Source organism: Oryctolagus cuniculus, chromosome 11 (genome assembly GCF_051225735.1).
Source record: "Oryctolagus cuniculus isolate XC-2025 breed Fujian yellow rabbit chromosome 11, ASM5122573v1, whole genome shotgun sequence".
Classification (NCBI taxonomy): domain Eukaryota; kingdom Metazoa; phylum Chordata; class Mammalia; order Lagomorpha; family Leporidae; genus Oryctolagus; species Oryctolagus cuniculus.
This window is the reverse complement of record NC_142877.1, coordinates 19,589,926-19,610,062: the sequence shown is the minus strand read 5'-3', so window position 1 is coordinate 19,610,062 and position 20,137 is coordinate 19,589,926. Positions and strand designations below refer to the sequence as shown.

Genomic DNA, 20,137 nt, shown 5'->3' with positions numbered 1-20,137 from the left:
ACAGTTCCCAGAATTCCTGAGCACAGTGCTAGCATTTTCCTTGGTTGCTTGCCATAAATTCACATTACTTACAGATTATTTGAATAGACTGAGACTCTCAGTTCTCATTACCCAAAGAGCCCAATTGAACCTTTTTTCTTCCACACAGCTGCAGAACTATGGTATGGCTCCAGCTTCTTAAGAGAATTCATAAAAGGGCTTGATCCAGAATTTCACTGGAATGGTCCTATTTCTGCTGTCTCCCCTACTCCTTCTCAAGGTGGTGAAGTGGAAGTGGAAAGCACCTGGGCTTGAATCCCAGCACCACCATGTCAAATTGCTTGGCCTTAAATAAGTTGCTTATTCTCCTGTGGTGTCTGTTTTCTTGTTTATAAAATGTGGGTCATGATATCTTGCTCAGGTTTAATGTGAGAACTCAAGATAATGGTTACATAGCAACTGAGAAAAAAACCTTTCTCTTACTCACTGTTCCTCTGTCTTCTTTGTATCTTTTGAAAATCTTTTTTTTTTTGCATACAATCTTTTCCCTTTTTATCCTTCTGCTTCCCCTTGAGGCATACCTGAAGAATTTACACATAAACAATAAAATTTTGAAAAACAACTTGGGATTAGGGGAGGCACAGGACAGAAGATGTCTCAAACACATGCGTTATGCACACATGGGTATAGTTTGAGAACAAATAGTTTCATTTTGGTCCCTACTGGGATGAGTGGGGTACACAAGCTGAGGGCAGAGGTATGATTGCATGGGGTCATAGAGTGGCTTTGGAGAGACCACAGCCACAGACATAGAGTGAGAGACAGAACCAAAGTTGGTGAAAGGACCACAGTGCCGTAAAAGTGGGGTGGTGGGCAGGACAGGGCATTTGTTTGATTTACCTGCGGGGTAAGCAATGTGGTGCTTTCCATCCATTTCCTTAGGAAGTCTTTAGTAAGACATCAGTTTCACCTCACATATTGTGCATGTGGGTCTCCAGTGAGGGAGTACCTGATGAAGGACTAAATATGGCCTTAGGTGGGGTGGGATGAAAAGCAAGGGCACATGAAGACCCACTCTGTCTGGATCTCGTCCAAGTATCCGGCATTCAGTAAGGGTTCAGTAAATAGTGGTGCTAATGGTACCTGTAGTTATAGTTTTTTCTTGGATCCTCTATCTCTTCTACATTAAGATCTTTAATAGTCCAAGGTGGTGCACCTGCTTTATCCACTTTGGGATTCTTGCCATTGATTGTGCCTGGCCAAAGGTCAGTTCAGATAAACACTAGCTTTTATGACTAGTAAGTCCATCTAGACTTTATTATCCACAAAGTTTTATTCTCAGCTCTATTCTCTTTTTGCTTCACATTCTCCACCTTCAGAGAGCAAACTCATTCTGATAGGTCAGCTCTCACTTCTCACTGCACCACAACACTGGCCCCTCAGTGGCATCTTTTAACAACGAATTCACATAGGGTAAGTGACTTGCCTAAGGTCACACCAAAACAATAGTGGAGGTAGGAATAAACTTAGTCTTCTGTCTCCTTTCCTAGTTCTAGCTCTGTCAAGTGCTGGAATTCTCTACATTCTCACAACTGAAACTTCTAGATGTCTCTTCCTTCCCAAGTTGTCAAGTCCAGGAATGTCCTCCTCCAAGTATCTCTGTGTTTATTCACTTTCCACCATCTATGGCTGCCGTGGTAGCTCAGGCCAATCTCTCCTCTCACTTGAATGCCCGCAGAATAAGTTAATAATCAGAGCTCTCTCCTGTTTTCTTAGATAAGATCTGCCTAAAGGCATATATTAAACTTGAGGTTTCCAAAGTTACCCACTAGATTTAAAAGTCTGAGTAGTGTTTTGCCCAGAGGGAAAAGTGATTTCTAAAAATTAAAATAGTATCATGTCATTTTGACATAATTTTTGATAATACATTTTTATGATTTAAGATTATTTTATTCACTAATTTCAGACATACATAAAAATTTAAAAATAATGCAAATAATTCCTATATATCTTCACTCAAATCCCTCCAATGTACATTTTTAATATTTACTTTGTTATCTCTCTTTTTTTAAAGATTTATTTATTTACTTGAAAGTCAGAGTTACACAGAGAAAGGAGAGGCAGAGAGAGAGGGGGAGAGAGAGAGAGGTCCTCCATCCTCTGGTTCACTCCCCATATGGCTGCAACGGACAGAGCTGTGTCAATCTGAAGCCAGGAGCCAGGAGCTTCTTTCGGGTCTCCCATGCAGGTGCAGGGGCCCAAGGACTTGGGCCATCTTCTACTGCTTTCCCAGGCTATAGCAGAGAGCTGGATCGGAAGTGGAGCTGGGTCTTGAACCGGCGCCTATATGGGATACTGGCACTTCAGGCCAGGGTGTTAACCCGCTGTGCCACAGCGCCGGCCCCTATATTATCTCTCTATACATGTTTTGTGAACCATTTTTCTGAGAAGGATGCAAACATGGTACCCCTTAGCCATAAATATATTACTGTACATTTCCTAAAAAAGGATGTCCTTTAATATAAATATATAAACATTATCATAGTCAGAAAATTAACCAGCACTAATGCAGTACTATTAAGTAATCTACAGACCCTATTCATATTTTGCTCATTTTCACTTTAAGTCCCTTCTAGCAAAGAAAAAACAGCTTGTGATCTGGGATTCAAACAGTGCAGTGACATTACATTTTTGCTATTATTCTCTTTAGTCTCCTTTAATCTTGAATAGTTCTTAGTTTTTATTTTTAATTGCCTTTTTTTTTAAAGAGAAGTCCTTTTTTGTAGACTATTCTTCAATGATGATTCCTCAAGATTCTTATTTGTTTCCTTAATTTCTATGAGTCTGTGTTATTTTTGAATGTGTTAATACTGGTAGATTGCTTTAAACAGTATGTGGTACACAGCTCTATTTAGCTAGTTGTTAGTATGTTTAATGTGTGTTGGTTCTTTTTTTCACAGTTGAGTATACAAATGACTAATTCAAGGCCAATGAATACTTAAATTGAAAGACTGGCCATTTTGGAAATGCCTAAATATTTCCATCTTTATTTCAATTAATCTACCTTTCTGAAACCTGTGTTTGTTATAGTTAGCATCAATATTTTCATTCCCCCCTTTCTGCACTCAGTAGTACAATATAATAAAAACAAAATGAAATCTTCCATGAGCCCATCATACAGATCCTGGTGAATGGGTAAAGATGACCATGTTGTTGAATTGTTGGCTGCTCAGCAAGGCCTCCTTGCTCTAGGGTTAGCCCAAAGCTGCTATCTGAAAGGCAGTTAGGAGGATGTAGCACATGGACTAAAAAGTGAACCATCCAACTATATTAGGAATGAAACTTGAAGATGTTCTGCAAATGACAACAGCAGGGTTGGTCAGGGATTCCATGAGATGATTAACTGAACGCTTCTCACAGAACAGGGTTTCACTTTGCTTTTCTGGTTGACTTACCCTTTTACCCCTCGCACAAACCCTGTGGATCAGCAGAGTAGACTTCTCATTCCCTTCTGGAAACATGATGCTCACACCCCTGCTTCTTGGCTTTTGCTTCTCTGGCCTTGTCTGGATGCCCCTCCCTCTTGCTCACCTCCACCTTCCCTCCTTCCTGGTGCCCATAGGACGGCCCAGTCCCACCTCTTCTGGGTCCTTGCTTCCACCACTGCTGTCTTTGTCTTCTCAGAACGATGCAGCATTTGCACTTTGTATTCACCCAACAAGAGAGGAATTAGCTATTCCCTACCTCCAGCCCCATTCTCCCAGATAGGCTGGGAACTCTTTGTGGTAGGTATAATTGAAAGAAGATTAATTTTTTTAAAAATTGAATTTCCAGGACAGTTGTGAAGATGTTATATTTAAAGATCAAATATGAATAAAGTTGTTTTTCCTAATCACCTTAAACAAGAGCCCCATAAAACCTAGTATTTATGTAAAGTTTACTTCCAATTGTTATGCTAAGTATTTTCATGTTTGTTTCATTTAATTCTTATTTATTTGTTTGTTCATTTATTTGAAAGACAGCATGAGAGAGAGAGAGAGAGAGAGAGAGAGAAATTTCCCATCTGCTGGTTCGCTCTCCAGATGGCTGCAACAGCCAAGGCTGGGCCAGGCTGAAGCCAGCGGCAGGAACTCCAACTTGGCCTCCCAAGTGGATGGCAGAGTTCAACTAATCTGTTGCCTTCTCAGGTATGTCATTAGGGAGCTGGATCAGAAGTACAGCAGCAGGGATTTGAACCAGCGTTCTGATATGGAATGCTGGTGTCACAGTGGCAGCTTAATCCACTGTGCCACAAGGCCAGCCCCTCATTTTGTGCTTTCAGGGACTCTGTGCAGTATCTAGTGGATACTGCTAATATTCTCATTTTGTGGAGTAGGGAGCTGTAGCTTGTCCAAAGCCCCACAGTAATTGAGTGGTACAGTCAGAATTTGATTCAAATTAGCCTAACTGTAGAGTCTCTGCTTTAACTGCATGCTATTTGGCCTCCTTTCATCACCAAAGGGAAAAAAGAACATTCTGATGAAGGTAGAGGAAAATGGTGGATTTATTTAGAATGACATTTGCCAGTTACCTCATAGGTATGATCTCAGAGTATCTTTGGTACAGGGTAGGTGTTTGTCGTAGTGGCTAAGACGCTTCTTGAGATGTCTGCTTCAGATATTGGTGTGCCTGGGTTCAATTCCTGGCTCCACTCCTGACTCCAGCACTCCAGCTATTCTGCTCATGCACCTCTGGGAGGCAGTGAGTGATGATCCAAATAGTTGTGTCCTTGCCAATTAGGAGACCCGGATTGAATTTCTTGCTTCTGGCTTTGGCATGGCCTAGCCCAAGCAAGTTGTGGGCATCTGCAGAGTGAATTTGTGGGTGAGAGGATCTCTCTCTACCTTATAATAAATACATAAATAAATAAATCATAAATAAATAAAAATAGAATAAAAAGGATTGTGTTCAGCGTAACCCTGGGAGGTTATGTATCATCATCTCTCTTTCATGAGTGAGGGAATCAGGGAGCAGCGAGATTCAGCTACATACTGAAGGATACACAGCTCAGAGGTGAGGGCTTTTCTGGTGCATTAAGCTTCCTCTAGGAACACAAAGCTCGGCCCCACCTACTTATCTTGCAGCAGTGCCTCTACTCTAAAGTCGACTTTACCTCCACACTGCAATTATTCTTGCTCTGAATTCTCAGTGCCTTATGGTGTTGTTTAGCTTCAGTATCTCCTGGAAGAACCTCCCAGGAGAGGCTGTGGGGTAAGGCAGCGAGTAAATCAAGGAGCACATGTATTCTACCTGTCCTCTCCTCTGAGTGGCCCTTCTGGATGGAAATCCTCGGTTAAGATGTTCCACTGGGGCTCTCAGCAGCCTTCTTGGAGAGTGATGTTCTGCTCAGGAGTGACAGAGAGCTCTGTGGCTGGCCCAGCAGAGGTATCGGAGAAAGATCCATCACCCCTGAGTGATCGGTGACCCACAGGTACTGTGCATGGAACCTAATGACCAGTCACTCAATTACCAGCTCAGTGACATGTTTATAAGGGTGAACTTTAGAGTGCTATTAGGGAGCAGACAGATGAGCTATAGTTGTGCCTGCAGGGCAGAGCTCACCCAGATCAGCTGCCTCTGTGGACCCATTACCCAGTAATTAGGGGGATTTTTAAGTAGGAAGTAAGGAGTTAAATTATTGCTTAGATTATTGCTTCACTTGTCACAGTGGAAAGTGCTGTTTTGGTGAAGAAGGAAGGATGGGGAAAGGAAGAGAGGGAGAGAGGGAACAAGAGAGAAAGGAAAGGGCAGACAGAGAGAGGGCTGTGGAAAGTCAAGGTCTCGACTGTAGCAGGAAGGTGCCAAGGAGGACCCATGAGACATGCAGACTGCTCCAGGGTCTGAGCCACCAGCGAGGGTCATCTGAATACCACGCCCTCAGCATCTGCCTGGGCCATGGTAGGCACGGGGAAGATGAAGGTTAGAGTACAACAAGAATTGCCAGTGACCACTTGCAGCTTGTGAGCTAGGAGCCAGGAACATATACCATCCATGTGTCAGCCTGTCTGATCCTCTCCACCCTCAGTGAGGGCCTCCCCACCCCCATGATGGCTGAGATGAGAACTTTGAAAGCCTTAACTGTAACTTAGCAGCAGAGCTGAGGGGACCTGATGCCAAGGCCCAGCCTCCTGCACCCCTCCCATGAAGCTCTGTGATGTCTTCACAGTGTCAGGGAGCTCCAGACATGAGCCCTAGCTTCGTGTTCTGGGGAGGCAGAGTGCACCTTGGGTTTGTTCTTTTTTTTTTTTTTTAAGATTTATTTATTTATTTGAAAGTCAGAGTTGCAGCGGCAGAGAAAGAGAGAGGTCTTCCATTCACTGGTTTACTCTCTAAATGGTTGCAACTGCTGGAGCTGTGCCAATTCGAAGCCAGGAGCCAGGAGCTTCTTCCAGGTTTCCCACATGCATGCAGGGGTCCAAGGACTTGGGCCATCTTCTACTGCTTTCCCAGGCCATAGCAGAGAGCTGGATTGGAAGTGGAGCTGCTGGGTCTCGAACCCATGTAGATATGGGGGGGTGTGTCCATATGGGATGCCGGCGCTGCAAACGGTGGCTTTACCTGCTATGCCACAGTGCCGGCCCCGGGTTTGTTCTTGATTTGCTCCAGGCTTCCCTTTGCTGAGTTCAGCTGTGCCCCTAATTTCAACTCTAGAGCAAAATTGGCCCCTGCTATTCACTTTTACACTCGTTGTATGCATTTAATGTTAAATTTATTATGAAAAATATTAAGCAGAGATCAAGTAGACAGGATTTATCAAACATATGCTCATCACCTGTTTTTAAAAATTGGTAATTACTGATCAATCTTGTTTGCATCCCCATCCCCATTTTATTTTGAAGCAAATTTCAAGTATGTGCCCTTAATGCAGGGGTCATAGTGGCAAATAGAGTCTACCACTCTTACAAACACAGTACCTTCAAAAGAACATAGTTTTAATGGTAGAAAGGTAGACTTTGTATTAGATCTGAGGAAATGCTTCGAGAAGCCAATGGTCTCACCATGTAGACACCAAAGACTCATCCGTGATGGATATTCTAGTTGTGAAATTTGGACCAGCATGTCAAAATGGAACAAGAGACACTGCGACTTCTCCCCAAAGCTATGCCACATCTGTATCCTTTCTGAAAGTATTTTATGAATCGTTTCATCCACATTTCTCTTCAACTCAGACTTCAAATTTTGATTTCCTCTGGTATTTATAGCAACATTTGTGGTTTCCTGAAGTGCAAAAGGCACGTTTTAGGATGATGATATTTTCATAGAGGCTCTTTCATAGAGGCTCACCAAATAGCTGAGATTCATGAAAAGGCTGTTGACTCAAGTGAAATGAAGCCAACGGGAGACCAAGCTTTTCTGTTTTTTTATTTTTTTTTCTTGCACAGAGAGGAATATCACTGATCAATTTCAATTTATGCCTTTTCTCCCTTAGTCATTCATAGACTTGATCAATGGTTATTTATGGAGCCCTACCAGGAACCAGATCATGAACTTGGTTCTGAGGATACAAAATAAGATGTGGCCTCCACTTTCCTGGAGCTCTCTGAGAAAGGTACATAGATAGATGGATAGATGGGTAGATGGGTAGATGGGTAGATGGATAGATTAATTAAATAATCCTGTAACAACATGTGAAATCACATTTAGAGAAGTGTAGGGTATTAGGAAAACTTATGATAGGGATTTGACATTGTGAAGGAAGGCATCCAGAGTGAATGAAGAGTTAGGCTAAAGGTGAACCTGAAGGAGTTAGTGGAATGAAAAGAGTTATGTAGTAACTGGAAGGGAATTCCAGGCAGGCAATGTGGCCTGTGCAAAAGCCTGACAATGGGAAGAGAACGTGAACGTCGGCTGAAATGAAGGAAGGTGGTGTCTGGAAAAGATCAAATGCTAGGCACTGAGCTGGGAGGGGTGCCCAGGGACTGCTAAGCTCTTACCTTGGCATTCAGATGTGGATTCACCTTCGGGACCTCTCACTTGCATGGGGCCCTTCCAAGGCCCTGGAGCAAGGATGGTGTCAATCCAAACAGCATTTAAGCATATTTATTGCCTAAGAAAACTTTTGAAAATGTGCTGAAATCTTACAGCTCATGAAGTGAACTTGATAGAAGATTTCTCAAATTTGTCAACAATCTTGCAAATTTAGGTGGCAGTGCCAATTCTTTCAGCTATGAAGCTGAGACAAGTTTTGCTCCACCATGCCAAAGGGAAAATAGTTCAGAAAGTCTTAATTCCCTTTCTTTTCTTTCTATATAAAATGACATTACCAGCTTATTACCATATCGAAAGGAGATCAAAGAGTATGTGGCAAAAATTTAGGAAAAATTATTATAAAGTTGCATCAGTGTGATAATTGCGTTATTTTTAAGAATTCTATTTTGTGATTTCAGTTGTATCTGCCACTCTAAAAAATTCTAGTTTTTTGATTTGTCATTTATTCTAAATACATATTCATATGTAACCAAATTTTGAAAATAGACTTTCATAATCTTTATGATCTACCCACTGTTAGTCATTGGTAACTGCTATCAATCCCTGATCAATCTCCAGGGTTATAACATCAAAGTAAATCTTCCCCAGTCCTCACCACCTCTTAAAATCCTTCTCTGGTGGGTATAGGTTTTATCAGGCTTCCAAGGATGGTTTGTCTGTTGTCAGCTCTCAACACTGTGGATTCAGTCATGTTGAGGTTAAGAGGTGTGGTGAACAGAGCAGCTGGGGCACAATGTGTCTCTGACCCACATCCTCATTAGAGGATCTTCCCCGTGCATTTGGCTTCAGCTTATTAACAAAGATTCTGCACAGTGTCTGGGAGAGGGCACTGGACAGCAGATTGCAAGTTGAAATCTGACTCTCTCACTTACTACGTGGTCAAGTTTCTGACTATGTAAACCAGACCGAAGACTGAAAGATCCTCATGAAGACAGATTGGCAGCAAGACAGCAGCACGCTGCGTGCAAGGTACAAGACTGCCTTGACAGCAAGGGAGATGGAAGTGTCTCTGTGCTGAGACGAGAGACACAAAGCAGGAGATGATACACATGGCTGTCATGGAGACACGCAGCTTTTTATTTTTTAAATAAAGGGGCGTTTAAAAATTCAATGCATAAATAGAAGTCCCATTATTAGAGAAATTATGTATATTGGAAAATATGGTCAATGGTCACATCTATCAGTTTTTTTTTGAAATGTTTAATTTTATTTATTTTTAAGGCAGAGTTAACACAGAGAGAGGGAGAGACAGAACAGAGAGAGAAATCTTCCATCCACTGGTCTATTCCTTAAATGGCCGCAACGGCCAGAGCTGTGCCAATTCAAAGCCAGGAGCCAACAGCTTCCTCCATGTCTCCCACAGAGGTACAGGGGCCCAGGGACTTGCATCACCTGCTGCTGCTTTTCCCAGGTTCATCAGCAGAGAGCTGGATCAGAAGCTGAGCAGCTGGGACTCAAACTGGTGCCCATATGGGATGCTGGTACTGTTAGCAGTGGCTTTACCTGCTACGCCACAGTGCCAGCCCATGGGTCAGTTCTTCGCAGATAAGAAGTAGGAGAGGGCATTTAGCCTATTGGTTAAGATGGTTTTTCAGAAGCCCACATCCCATATCATAGTGCCTGAATTCTAGTCTCAGCACAGATCCTTATTCCAGCTTCCTGCCAAACGTGCACTCTGAGAGGCAGCAGAGAGGGTAGGTCAAGTAGTTGGGTCCCTGACACCCAGGTAGGAGTTCTGGTCTGAGTTCTTGGCTTCTGGTTTCACCTGGCTCAGCCCTAGCAGTTGCAGACATTTGGGGATTAAATCAGTGGATGGGAGATCTCTTTCCTGCTGCCTTTATAAATAAATAAATAAATAAGAGCCAAAATTAGGATAGATTCTATGTTGTTTTTGTTACACTGTGAAAGGTCTTGTGGTGTATCTGGGTGCTGGAACGGCAGTGCGGGCATATTTCAAGAAGCTCAGAAGATACACATGAACGCCAAGTTTGCCCCTCTCTCTGTCATGGTTTCAATGATTTTCATTACTTTAGGGAGGTAATGGGAGACGGCGGTGACTTTCAGTAGCTACTGTTTTCTTCAGATGATCCCTACTACTGTCTGCACACATGTGGTCAGCTGTTAGAGGCTGACATTGCTTGTCATAGTCAAGTGACCATGGTCATGACATCTGATGTTTATTTTAAGTGATGCAAAGGTCACTTGTTCTGATTTGTGAAATAGCATCTTCACCTCCAATATCAGTTATTAATGTACAAGCTTCTACTATTTTCCTTGCTTCTGGAATGTCTTCATCTTTTTCAATAATCCATTTTTTAAAAAATATTTTTCCTTCTTTGCAGCTTTGCCTACATCTTCCTCATCACATAAGGCTGTGTAATCCTGGAGCTTTGGGTTGTCTTTTCTTTTTGTCATAAGCTCCTTAATTGCTTCTGTTGTTCCTGCAATACCATGTTGTGGTCCATATCTATCCATCTCCCACCACCATCATCATCTTTAGTGATGACTTCTAATTCATCTGAATATTCAATATGTTTGTAGCATGGCACATTTTTGGTTGCCAGAAACTGTTTGCATGTTGGTAGCCATGCTTCACTTTATTTTTGTTTATTTATTTATTTTAAGATTTATGTATTTTTATTTGGAAGTCAGAGTTACACGGAGAGGAGAGGCAGAGTGAGAGAAAGAGGTCTTCCATCCAATGGTTCATTACCCAATTGGCTGCAACGGCTGGAGCTGTGCTGATCCAAAGCCAGGAGCTAGGGGCTTCTTCTGAGTCTCCCACATGGGTGCAGGGGCCCAACGACTTGGGCCATCTTCTATTGCTTTCCCAGGCCATAGCGGAGAGCTGGATCGGAAGTGGAGCAGCTGGGACTTGAACTGGCGCCCATATGGGATGCCGGCACTTCAGTCCAGGGCGTTACCCTGCTGTGCCACGGCGCCGGCCCCGCCATGCTTCACTTTAAATTCTTCCCATGTGGCCCATTGCTATGTTGGATGGCAATGGCCTTAGTGACTATCTCCAGATGCCACAAATCCTTTTGGGGTGATAGCACCAGTTTCCTTTAACATTGAGTCTCGAAGAGCTAGGTAAGGTACTTTTGTCAGTTCCAGTGCCTTTTTTTCACTGTCAACCACATTCTGTATCCTGATTGCTGGAGTACCCTGATGATAGGCTAAGAAGAGCAGCTGAAACAGACACAGGGAAGTCAGAAAACTTCCTTACTGCTGCCAACATTCATCATGTGGCATACTCATATAGGGTGATGACTCTACAGGTTTTTGAAGGATCTTCTGCTATTCTCAAGGGGTACAAAAATAGTGAAATGTACAAAATAGTCAAATTCCTAAACCAAAGCATTCTAGTTAAGAAAATCTGTCCATTTCATTTGGATGGGGAAGTGAAACTCCCTAAGAACCAAAATAGTTGAATACAAATTTCAGTCCCCAGGACTGTAGATTCTTAAAGTTGAGAAATGAGAAAGTCACTTAGGATGCCCATATAAATTCAGTCCAAACAGGAAAGGACAATTTTAGGAGTGACAGTGGAAGTTCCTAATGATTATGTCAGGGCAGTAGACAAATTGGAAGTGCTCTGGATACACCAGAATTAATGTTCACGTATTAGATCTCATGTTTGAGGGAAGCTGTTTTTGGTTGGCAAGCATATCTGGTGTTCCATGAGGATTTCTTATATAACCCGTGGTCCAGGGCTGCAGAGCAGGTCAAATCAATACCAGTCTCAATCTTACCTTGCTGTCATGTAGAATCAATATGTCCAACCAGTAATTCACCTGGAAGACCTGATTTGGGGAACCCACTTGATCCTTTCTATTTCTAGAAATTTCGGCAATGTGTGTGCTATACTGAAACTCAGTATATTCCAAGATGTTTATTGCAAGGCCAAATAAGTCAACGATCACTTCTCAGGGATATTAGGTATTTTACCTGGACATCCCTGAAAGTCTGTTTCTCTATACCCACTGGTACCTTTCACTCTGGGTAGTTCTAACACTGAGCTAAATCCTAAATGCCAACTCTATTTTCCCTAGATGTATATCCGACTTGAAATTCCTTAGAATCAGTTTTATTTGAGGTTTAGACACCCACAAGTTTATCAAAGAACTTTGTTTAAGCCAATGGTTTTCAGGGCAGGAGGGGGCAATTTGCTGTTCCTATTACCGTGCTGAACACCAGACAGGTCACAGAAGTCATGTAACTGACCAGAGGCTGATCATGGTGTGTGAAATATCCCAACAGAGGTCATCAGAAAAACTGCCCAAATTCAGTTCAGTTTGTTGATCCACAGAATTGTAAGCAGAGATTTGGAGTAGTCTGTTACATGGAAAGAGGTAACTGACACAGCCTTTTTGCAATTTTTAGGATCTCAGACTCAGGAGAAAAGCATGCCAATGCTTTAGGGTGAAATATCATAAATGTTCTGCATACATGTCCTGGGAGTTTGGGGATCATAGAAGGCCAGTCCAAGTTATGGTGGTTTTAAAACATAATCCCATAATTATTTGACACTAGTTTGATTGAAATGGGAGATTTCTCAACTTTGGATCTGATTGCTGTGATTGGTTGACCAATAGAATTTGGTCAGTTACATTGTCTCAGTTTCTGGGCCCAGGTCTTTAGAAACTGAGAGTTTATGCTTCCTTTTTCTTGGGTACTCATTCTTGGAACCCAAGCAGGTTATTATGAGGAAGCCCAAGTAGCCCATGAACTGGCCCATGTGATGAGAATCATGTGGAGAGGACCTGGGAACCCTGGCTGGCCCTCAGCTTTGCCTAAGCTTCCAGCTGACAGCCAAGTGAGTGAGTTCTTTTAGAAGTAGCATCAGTCAAACTGCTGAGCTGATGTCTCAAGGAGCAGAGCTTGGCTCTCTGTGCTCAAATGTAATTTGTGAACTAAATAAATGATTGCTGCTTTAATCCATTCAGAAGTGGTTTGTTACATGGCAATAAATAATATAATGGAGTCTAGGGATATAGGCTCCTTTACAGCTGTGGTTGTGAATCCGTTGTATGGGGACGAGAGCAGTAAGGGACAACCCAGAGGCCCTTCTCCAAGAAGAGGGCCTGAGGGACAGTGGATGGGTGATGATAGTCAGAGTTGGGCTACACTTTTCTGATGGTCATTCAGATGACACTAGGTGCTTGGTGTGTGTGTGTGCCTGGCCTAGTATCCCCACTTAGTCCTAGTGGAGAGAGATTAATTTATGCCCACTGTTGAGGGGAATGAATTACTCCATAATCCACGGGACTCACCCACCTTGTGTGATGAGAGCATCAGAAAGACCTATTCTGTTCCCCAACATGCCAAGCGTGTTCCCACATCAGGGCCTCTACTTTCGCTCTTCCATCTCTATCAAGAATGATTTCCCAGGTTTCTGAGTGGAGCCCTTCCTCACCTCTTTCAGGTTCCTGCTCAGAATCCCCCAGGGATGCCCTCCCAGGCCTCTCCCTATTGAATAGCAGCCTCAGTCTGTTCTGGCACTCCAGGTCTTGCCTTGCTTTATCTTTTCTGTAGCACTTGCTGCACCTGTCACCTGTCACAGGTGTTCTGGTTTATGCCTATCTTTGCCTACAAGATTCCAAGCAATGAAAGGGTGGGGCTATGTTCTCATAACCACGGTATCCCAGGGCCTAGGACAGTGCCTGCCACACAGGAGCTGCTGAATCAGTAGGTGTGGGAGAAAGTGAGAGAACAGAGTGGAGCCACTGCTTGAGTTTGAGTTTTTGGGCCAGGATTTTTATTTATAGGTTCTCACGTGATCTTCTCAACCTTGAAGGAAGAGTACCTTTCCACTTTATAAATGAGAAAACTCTGGCAGTAAGAATGGAGATAATTTGCAAGGTTGGACAACCAGTAGGTGTCTGAACCTATGTCCCAACTCAGGCTTTCTGAGTCTCTTTCTTGTACTCCTCTACAATAGGATAATTCTTTGTGGTACTGGTATCCTAATAAGGGCCTAATAAGGATATTTTCCATGCATATCTATGTACACATGCATGTGTACACACTCATGTGCACACACACTCATATGCATGTTTGTATGCAATCTAGAACTCATAGAGTCCCCCCTCGTGCCTGCCATAAGAACCCTTTCCACACACTGGATGGAGTCACAGATATCTCAAGTTCTAGCACAAGGTCACTATGAACAAACACCTCATTCTTCAGACTTTTGTGTCTTTTCTTCAACTTCATTGAGTTGTGAACTAATTACTCCATTTGAGGACCTCAGGAAATGCCAAAGACTCGTTTAATGCTAAATATGAGTATTAGCGAAGCGTTGATTCTAGAGTATGGCCAGGGAGTCCTGAAATAATCAGCTAACAGTTGTGTCGGGTAGCTGGCTGCCCATGAGCATGCCAAGTAATCAGACTGCACATCTCTCTCAGGTGCTTCAGCTCGCTGTTCTTACTGGGAATGTGCACATCTTCAGAAAAAGGATTAACTTTTGATTCATTTTCTGAAGTTCTCATGTTTTCTTTATTTATCTTATTTTTAAAAACACTTTACTCCAAAGAAGCTCTAACTCACAAAAGAAAAATTGTAATCATACAAAGAGTTCCCGTGTACTCCATATACCATTTCCCCTATTAACATCTCATGTTAGGCTGTTTGTCCTGATGAGTGAACCATACCCAGCTTCCTCCAGTCTTTAAAATATAAACTCCTCTTATCCTTCCTACCCTTCTCAGACTTTAGTGATCAACATTTTGTGTTCAGATTGGATTGGATCTTTTTTTTCAACTTTACTTTCCACATATAAGAGAGCAAATTCTGTGTCTAGCTTGTTTCTCTCTCTCTCTCTCTCTCTCTCTCTTTTGCCAAGCAGAGTTAGTGAGAGAGAGAGTTATAGACAGTGAGAGAGAGACAAAGGTCTTCTTCCGTTGGTTCACTCCCCTAATGGCCGCTATGGCCAGCACTGCGCCGATCCAAAGCCAGGAGCCGGGTACTTCCTCCCGGTCTCCCATGCGGGTACAGGGACCCAAGCACTTGGGCCATCCTCTGCTGCCCTCCTGGGCCACAGCAGAGAGCTGGACTGGAAGAGGAACAACAGGGACTAGAACCCAGGGTGCCGGCGCTGCAGGCGGAGGATTAACCATGTGAGCCACGGCGCCGGCCTGGTTTGTTTCTCTTAACATGATGTCCTCCATCAATTTTGTCCCCTCGGTTTTGCTGCAAATGATAGGATCTCATTCTTTTTTATAATTGAAGAGTATTTCAATCTTATAGTTGAAGGGTATTTCATATCGTATTTTCCATATCCATTCATCTAATGTCGAACACCTTGGTTGATTCCATATTTTGGCTATTGTGAAAAGTGCTGCTATAAACACGATGGAGCAGGTATCTCTTTCATACACTGATTTCATATCTATACCCAGCAGTGTGGTTGCTGGATCATGTGGAATTTCCGTTTCTTGTTTTTAAAGAAATCTTCATACTGTTTTCCACAATGGGTGCACTAATTTACATTCCCACCAACACTGTATAAGCGTCCTCTTTCTCCACATCTTCACCAGTATTTGTTAATTTCTGTAAGCAGAGATGGCATCTCATTGTGGTTTTGATTTGCATTTCCCTTTTGGCTAGATGTTGTGCATTTCTTCATTTATTTTTTGGCCATTTGTATTTCTTCTTTTGAGAATTGTCTGTTCAGATCCTTCACCCATTTCTTAACAGAATGGTTGTTTTTTTTTGAGTTGCTGATATATTCTGGATACTAATCTTTCATCAGGTATGTAGCTTCCAAATATTTTCTCCTTTTCTGTCTGATGTGTTTTTACACTATTTTTTTTTTTTCTGTGCAGGAGCTTCTAAATTTGAGAAGATTCCATTTATGGAGACTTGCTTTTGTTGACTGTGCTTCTGGAGTCTTATCCAAGAAGTTATCATCAACACCAGTGTCTTAAAGTGTTTCCCTTATGTTCAGCTCTGGCAATTTTATAGTTCCTGGAATTGCATGTGGACCTCGGTCTGTCTTGAGTTTGAAGGTGGTTAAGAGGTAACAATCTAATTTTATTCTTCTATATATGTACATCCAGTTTTGCCAGTACCATTTACTGAAAAAACTATTCTTTTTTCCAATATACGTTCTTGACACCTTAGTCAAAATTCAGTTAGCTGTGTGTATGTGGATTAATTTCTGGGCCCTCCATTCTGTTCCACTGATCTATGTGCTGGCTTTTATGTTACGACCATGCTTTTAAAATTAATATTGCTTTGGAATCAGGTATTGTGATGTCTCCTGCTTGATTCTTTTTTTGTTTGTTTTGGTTTTGCTCAGTATTTCTTTGACTATTTTGGGTCTTTTTTGATTCCATATGAATTTTAGGATTTTTTTTTCCTAATTCTATAAGGAATGAAGTTGGTATTTGGATAGATTTCATTGAATCTGTAGTTTGCTGTATAGTATAGACATCTTAATAATAATTATTCCAATCTGCAAGCAAGGAACATCTTTACTTTTTTGTGCCTTTGATTTTTTTAAAGATTTTATTTATTTATTTGAAAGAGTTACACAGAGAGAAAAGGAGAGGCAGACAGAGAGAGAGAGAGAGAGAGAGAGAAAGAGAGAGAGAGAGAGAGAGAGAGAGAAAGAGAGCTCTTCCATTGTTGGTTCATTCCCTAATTGGCCGTAACGGATGGAGCTGCGCCCGTCTGAAGCCAGGAGCCAGGAGCCTCTTCCAGGTCTCCCACACGGGTGCAGGGGCCCAGGGACCTGGACCATTTTCTACCACTTTCCCAAGCCATAGCAGAGAGCTGGATTTTTATTTTTTTAAAACAGTAAATGATACAATGGAAATTTCTTTTCCTTTTTAAAATAATTTATTTATTTGAGAGGTAGAGTTACAGACAGTGAGAGGGAGAGACAGAGAGAAAGGTGTTCCATCCACTGTTTCACTCCCTAAATAGCCACAACAGCTAGAGCTGAGCTGATCTGAAGCAGGAGCCAGGAGCTTTTTCTGGGTCTCCCACATAGGTGTAAGGGCCCAAGGACTTGGGCCATCTTCTACTGCTTTCCTAGGCCATGGCAGAGAGCTGGATCAGAAGAGGAACAGCTCGGACTAGAACCTGCATCCATATGGGATGCCGGCACTGCAGGTGGAGGATTAACCTATTGCACCACAGCACTGACCCTATAATACCTTTATAATTTTGAGATATATTCCTTCTATATCTAATTTGATGAAGTGTTTTTTTTTTATCATGAAGGAATGCCATTATCAAATGCTTTTTCTGACTATTGAGATAATCATGTTGATACTATTTATGACATTTATTGTTTTTTAAATGTAGAACCATACTTGCATCTCTGGGATAAGTCCCACCTGATAATGATATATGATCTATTTGATGGAGAGCTTGAATCAGTTCTTAGATATTTTGTTGAGAATTTATGCATCTATGTTCATCAAGGATATTGGTCTATAGTTTTTGTGTGTGTGTTGTATCTTTGTGTGGTTTTGGTATTGGAGTTATGCTGGCCTCATAAAAAGAGTTTGGCAGAGTTCTGTATTTTTCAGTATCTTGGAAGAGTTTGAAAAATATTTGAGGTAGTTCCTTCTTAAATGTTTTGTAGAGTTCTTTAGTAAAGCTATCAAGTCCTGGACTTTTCATTGATGAGGGACTTTAATTACTGCCATAATCTTGATATTTATTTATTTATTTTTATTTAATAAATATAAATTTACAAAGTACAACTTTTGAATTGTTGCAGCTTTTTCCCCCATAACCTCCCTCCCACCCGCAACCATCTCATCTCTCACTCCCTCTCCCATCCCATTCTTCATCTTGATATTTATTATGAGTCTGTTTATTTCTTCTATACCTTAATTGAGTCTTCATAGGTTATATGTATCTAGGGATTTGTCCATTTCTTCAAGGTTTTTCAGTTTGTTAGCATATAGTTTCTTATGAGCCTTGGTATTTCTGTGGTATTGGTTGTAATGTCTCCTTTTCCATGTACAATTTTATTTAATTGAATTTTTCTCATTTTTCTTTGTTAGTCTGGCTAAAAGTTTGTCTATTTTGTTTATTTTCTCAAAACACATCTTTTCATTTTGCTGAGGCATTTTTTGGTTGACTCTCGTTGAGTCTGTTTGAGCTTCCCATATCTGGATGGCCATATATCTTTTAAGACTTGGGAACTTTACAAGATTATTTCATTCAGCAGGTTCTCAATACCTTCCTTCTCTTCCCCTTCAGACATCCCTATAATATATATATTTATTTCCTTAATGATATCCAATATTTTGCATAGATTTCCTTCTTTTTTTTTATTTGACAGATTTATAGACAGTGAGAGAGAGACAGATAGAAAGGTCTTCCTTCCTTTGGTTCACTCCCCTAATGGCTGCTACGGCCGGTGCTGCACCGATCCGAAGCCAGGAGCTGGGTGCTTCCTCCTGGTCTCCCATGTGGGTGCAGGGACCCAAGAACTTGGGCCATCCTCCGTTGCCCTCCTGGGCCACAGCAGAGAGCTGGACTGGAAGAGGAGCAACCGGGACTAGTACCCGGCGCCCCAACCGGGACTAGAAACCGGGGTGCCGGAACTGCAGGCGGAGGATTAGCCAAGTGAGCCACGGTACCAGCCTCCTTCATTCTTTTAAAACTTTTTTTCTCCTTATTTTTGTCTGAGTTATTTCAAAAGTTTTGCCTTCCTAATCAAAGCTTATTTTCTTGCTTGGTCTATTCTATATTGAAGCTCTCAATTGTATTTTTTTTAAAATTTTGTTAATTTAAATGTTCAGCTCCACAACTTCTGTTTTATTCTTTTGAAGATTTCTTTTATTGAATTTCTCATTCATGTCCTCTATTGTTTTTATCATATCTTATATATATATGCATATATATGGATTTATTTTTTGAAAGGCAGAGAAAGAGAAAGAGAGAGACAGACAGAGAGACAGAGGGAGAGAGAGAGAGAGAGAGAGAGAGAGAATGAATGAGACCCTTCCATTTGCTGGTTTGCTCCCCAGATCCCTACAACTGCCAGGGCTGAGCCAGACAGAAGCTAGGAGCCAGGAGCTTCTTTCAGAACCCCAACATGGGTCCAGGGGCCGAAGTACTTGGTCCATCTTCTGCTGTTTCTCCAGGTGCATTAGCAGGGAGCTGGATTAGAAGTGGAGTACCCAGTACTTGAGTCGATGCCCACATAGGATGCCGGCCTCGCAGGCAGCAGCTTAATCTGCTAAGCTACACAATGCTGGCCCCTTTATCACTTCTTTAAACGGTTTATCTCTGTTGTCTTGCATCTCATTGAGTTTCCCTAGGTTCATTATTTTGAATTCTTTTTCAACATTCCACAGGTTTTCTTCAGATCAGGGTCTACTTCAGAAGAACTAGTGTGTTCTCTTGGAAGTGTCATGCTTCCTTGCTTTTTCATAGTTTCCATGTCCTTATGTTGATATTTCTATACCTGGCATAATAATTCCTTTTTACTGAACAGGTTTTGTTGGAAAGACATTTTTCTTTAGATGGAATGTGGGGTATCACTAAGATTTGTTGATTTAGCTTTGCTTCTAGATCAGCTCAGAAATGTAACCTCTGAGTAATTTCTTCAGTGGTAATTGGTGTCAGCAGTGTCTACAAGAGCCGGCGGGACACTGGCATGTCCCCATGAGTGATGTTGGGGCCAATAACTATGGCCCTTGGACTATCAGATATTCATAGGTCCTTCCCCAGGTCCTGCTGCGTGGGCATGACTAGTTTTAGGGATTATAGTGCCGAGATTCCAAGCCCCAGCACTGGAAGATGTTAAGGGGGTGTTGCACAGTCCTGCATGGCGAACAGAGGTTATGCTGAGGATTACACATTGGCAGGTGCATGTCTGGAGCACATAGGTACTTCCCATCGTCCCCAGGATACTATTTGGATGACTCTGAGGAATATAGTATTAACAGTCACAGTCATGGAGCTGTAGGATACAGTGGGGTCCTTCCCCAGTTCTCTCAGGGTGAGTTCTAGCTACTGTGGACTGGCAGTCACCAATCTGAAGCAGAGGAATCCACGCAGAGCCCTCTACAGCCCACAGGTGAGTACGCACTACTCCGGGTGTTACAGTACTAGCAGCGACAGCTCCAGAGTTGCAGGTTACAGGGGAGACCGC

At 42.1% G+C, this 20,137-nt stretch overlaps 1 long non-coding RNA gene across 2 annotated transcripts in view; it reads left to right on the top strand.

Moving 5' to 3' along the window:
* Positions 1-20,137, top strand: part of LOC149123363 (uncharacterized) — a 409,563-nt gene that overhangs the window by 212,738 nt on the left and 176,688 nt on the right. For both annotated transcript variants that reach the window (XR_016215848.1, XR_016215847.1), the window contains exon 3: positions 15,837-16,030. This is a non-coding gene — a long non-coding RNA (uncharacterized LOC149123363). The remainder of the gene's footprint in view (positions 1-15,836; positions 16,031-20,137) is intronic.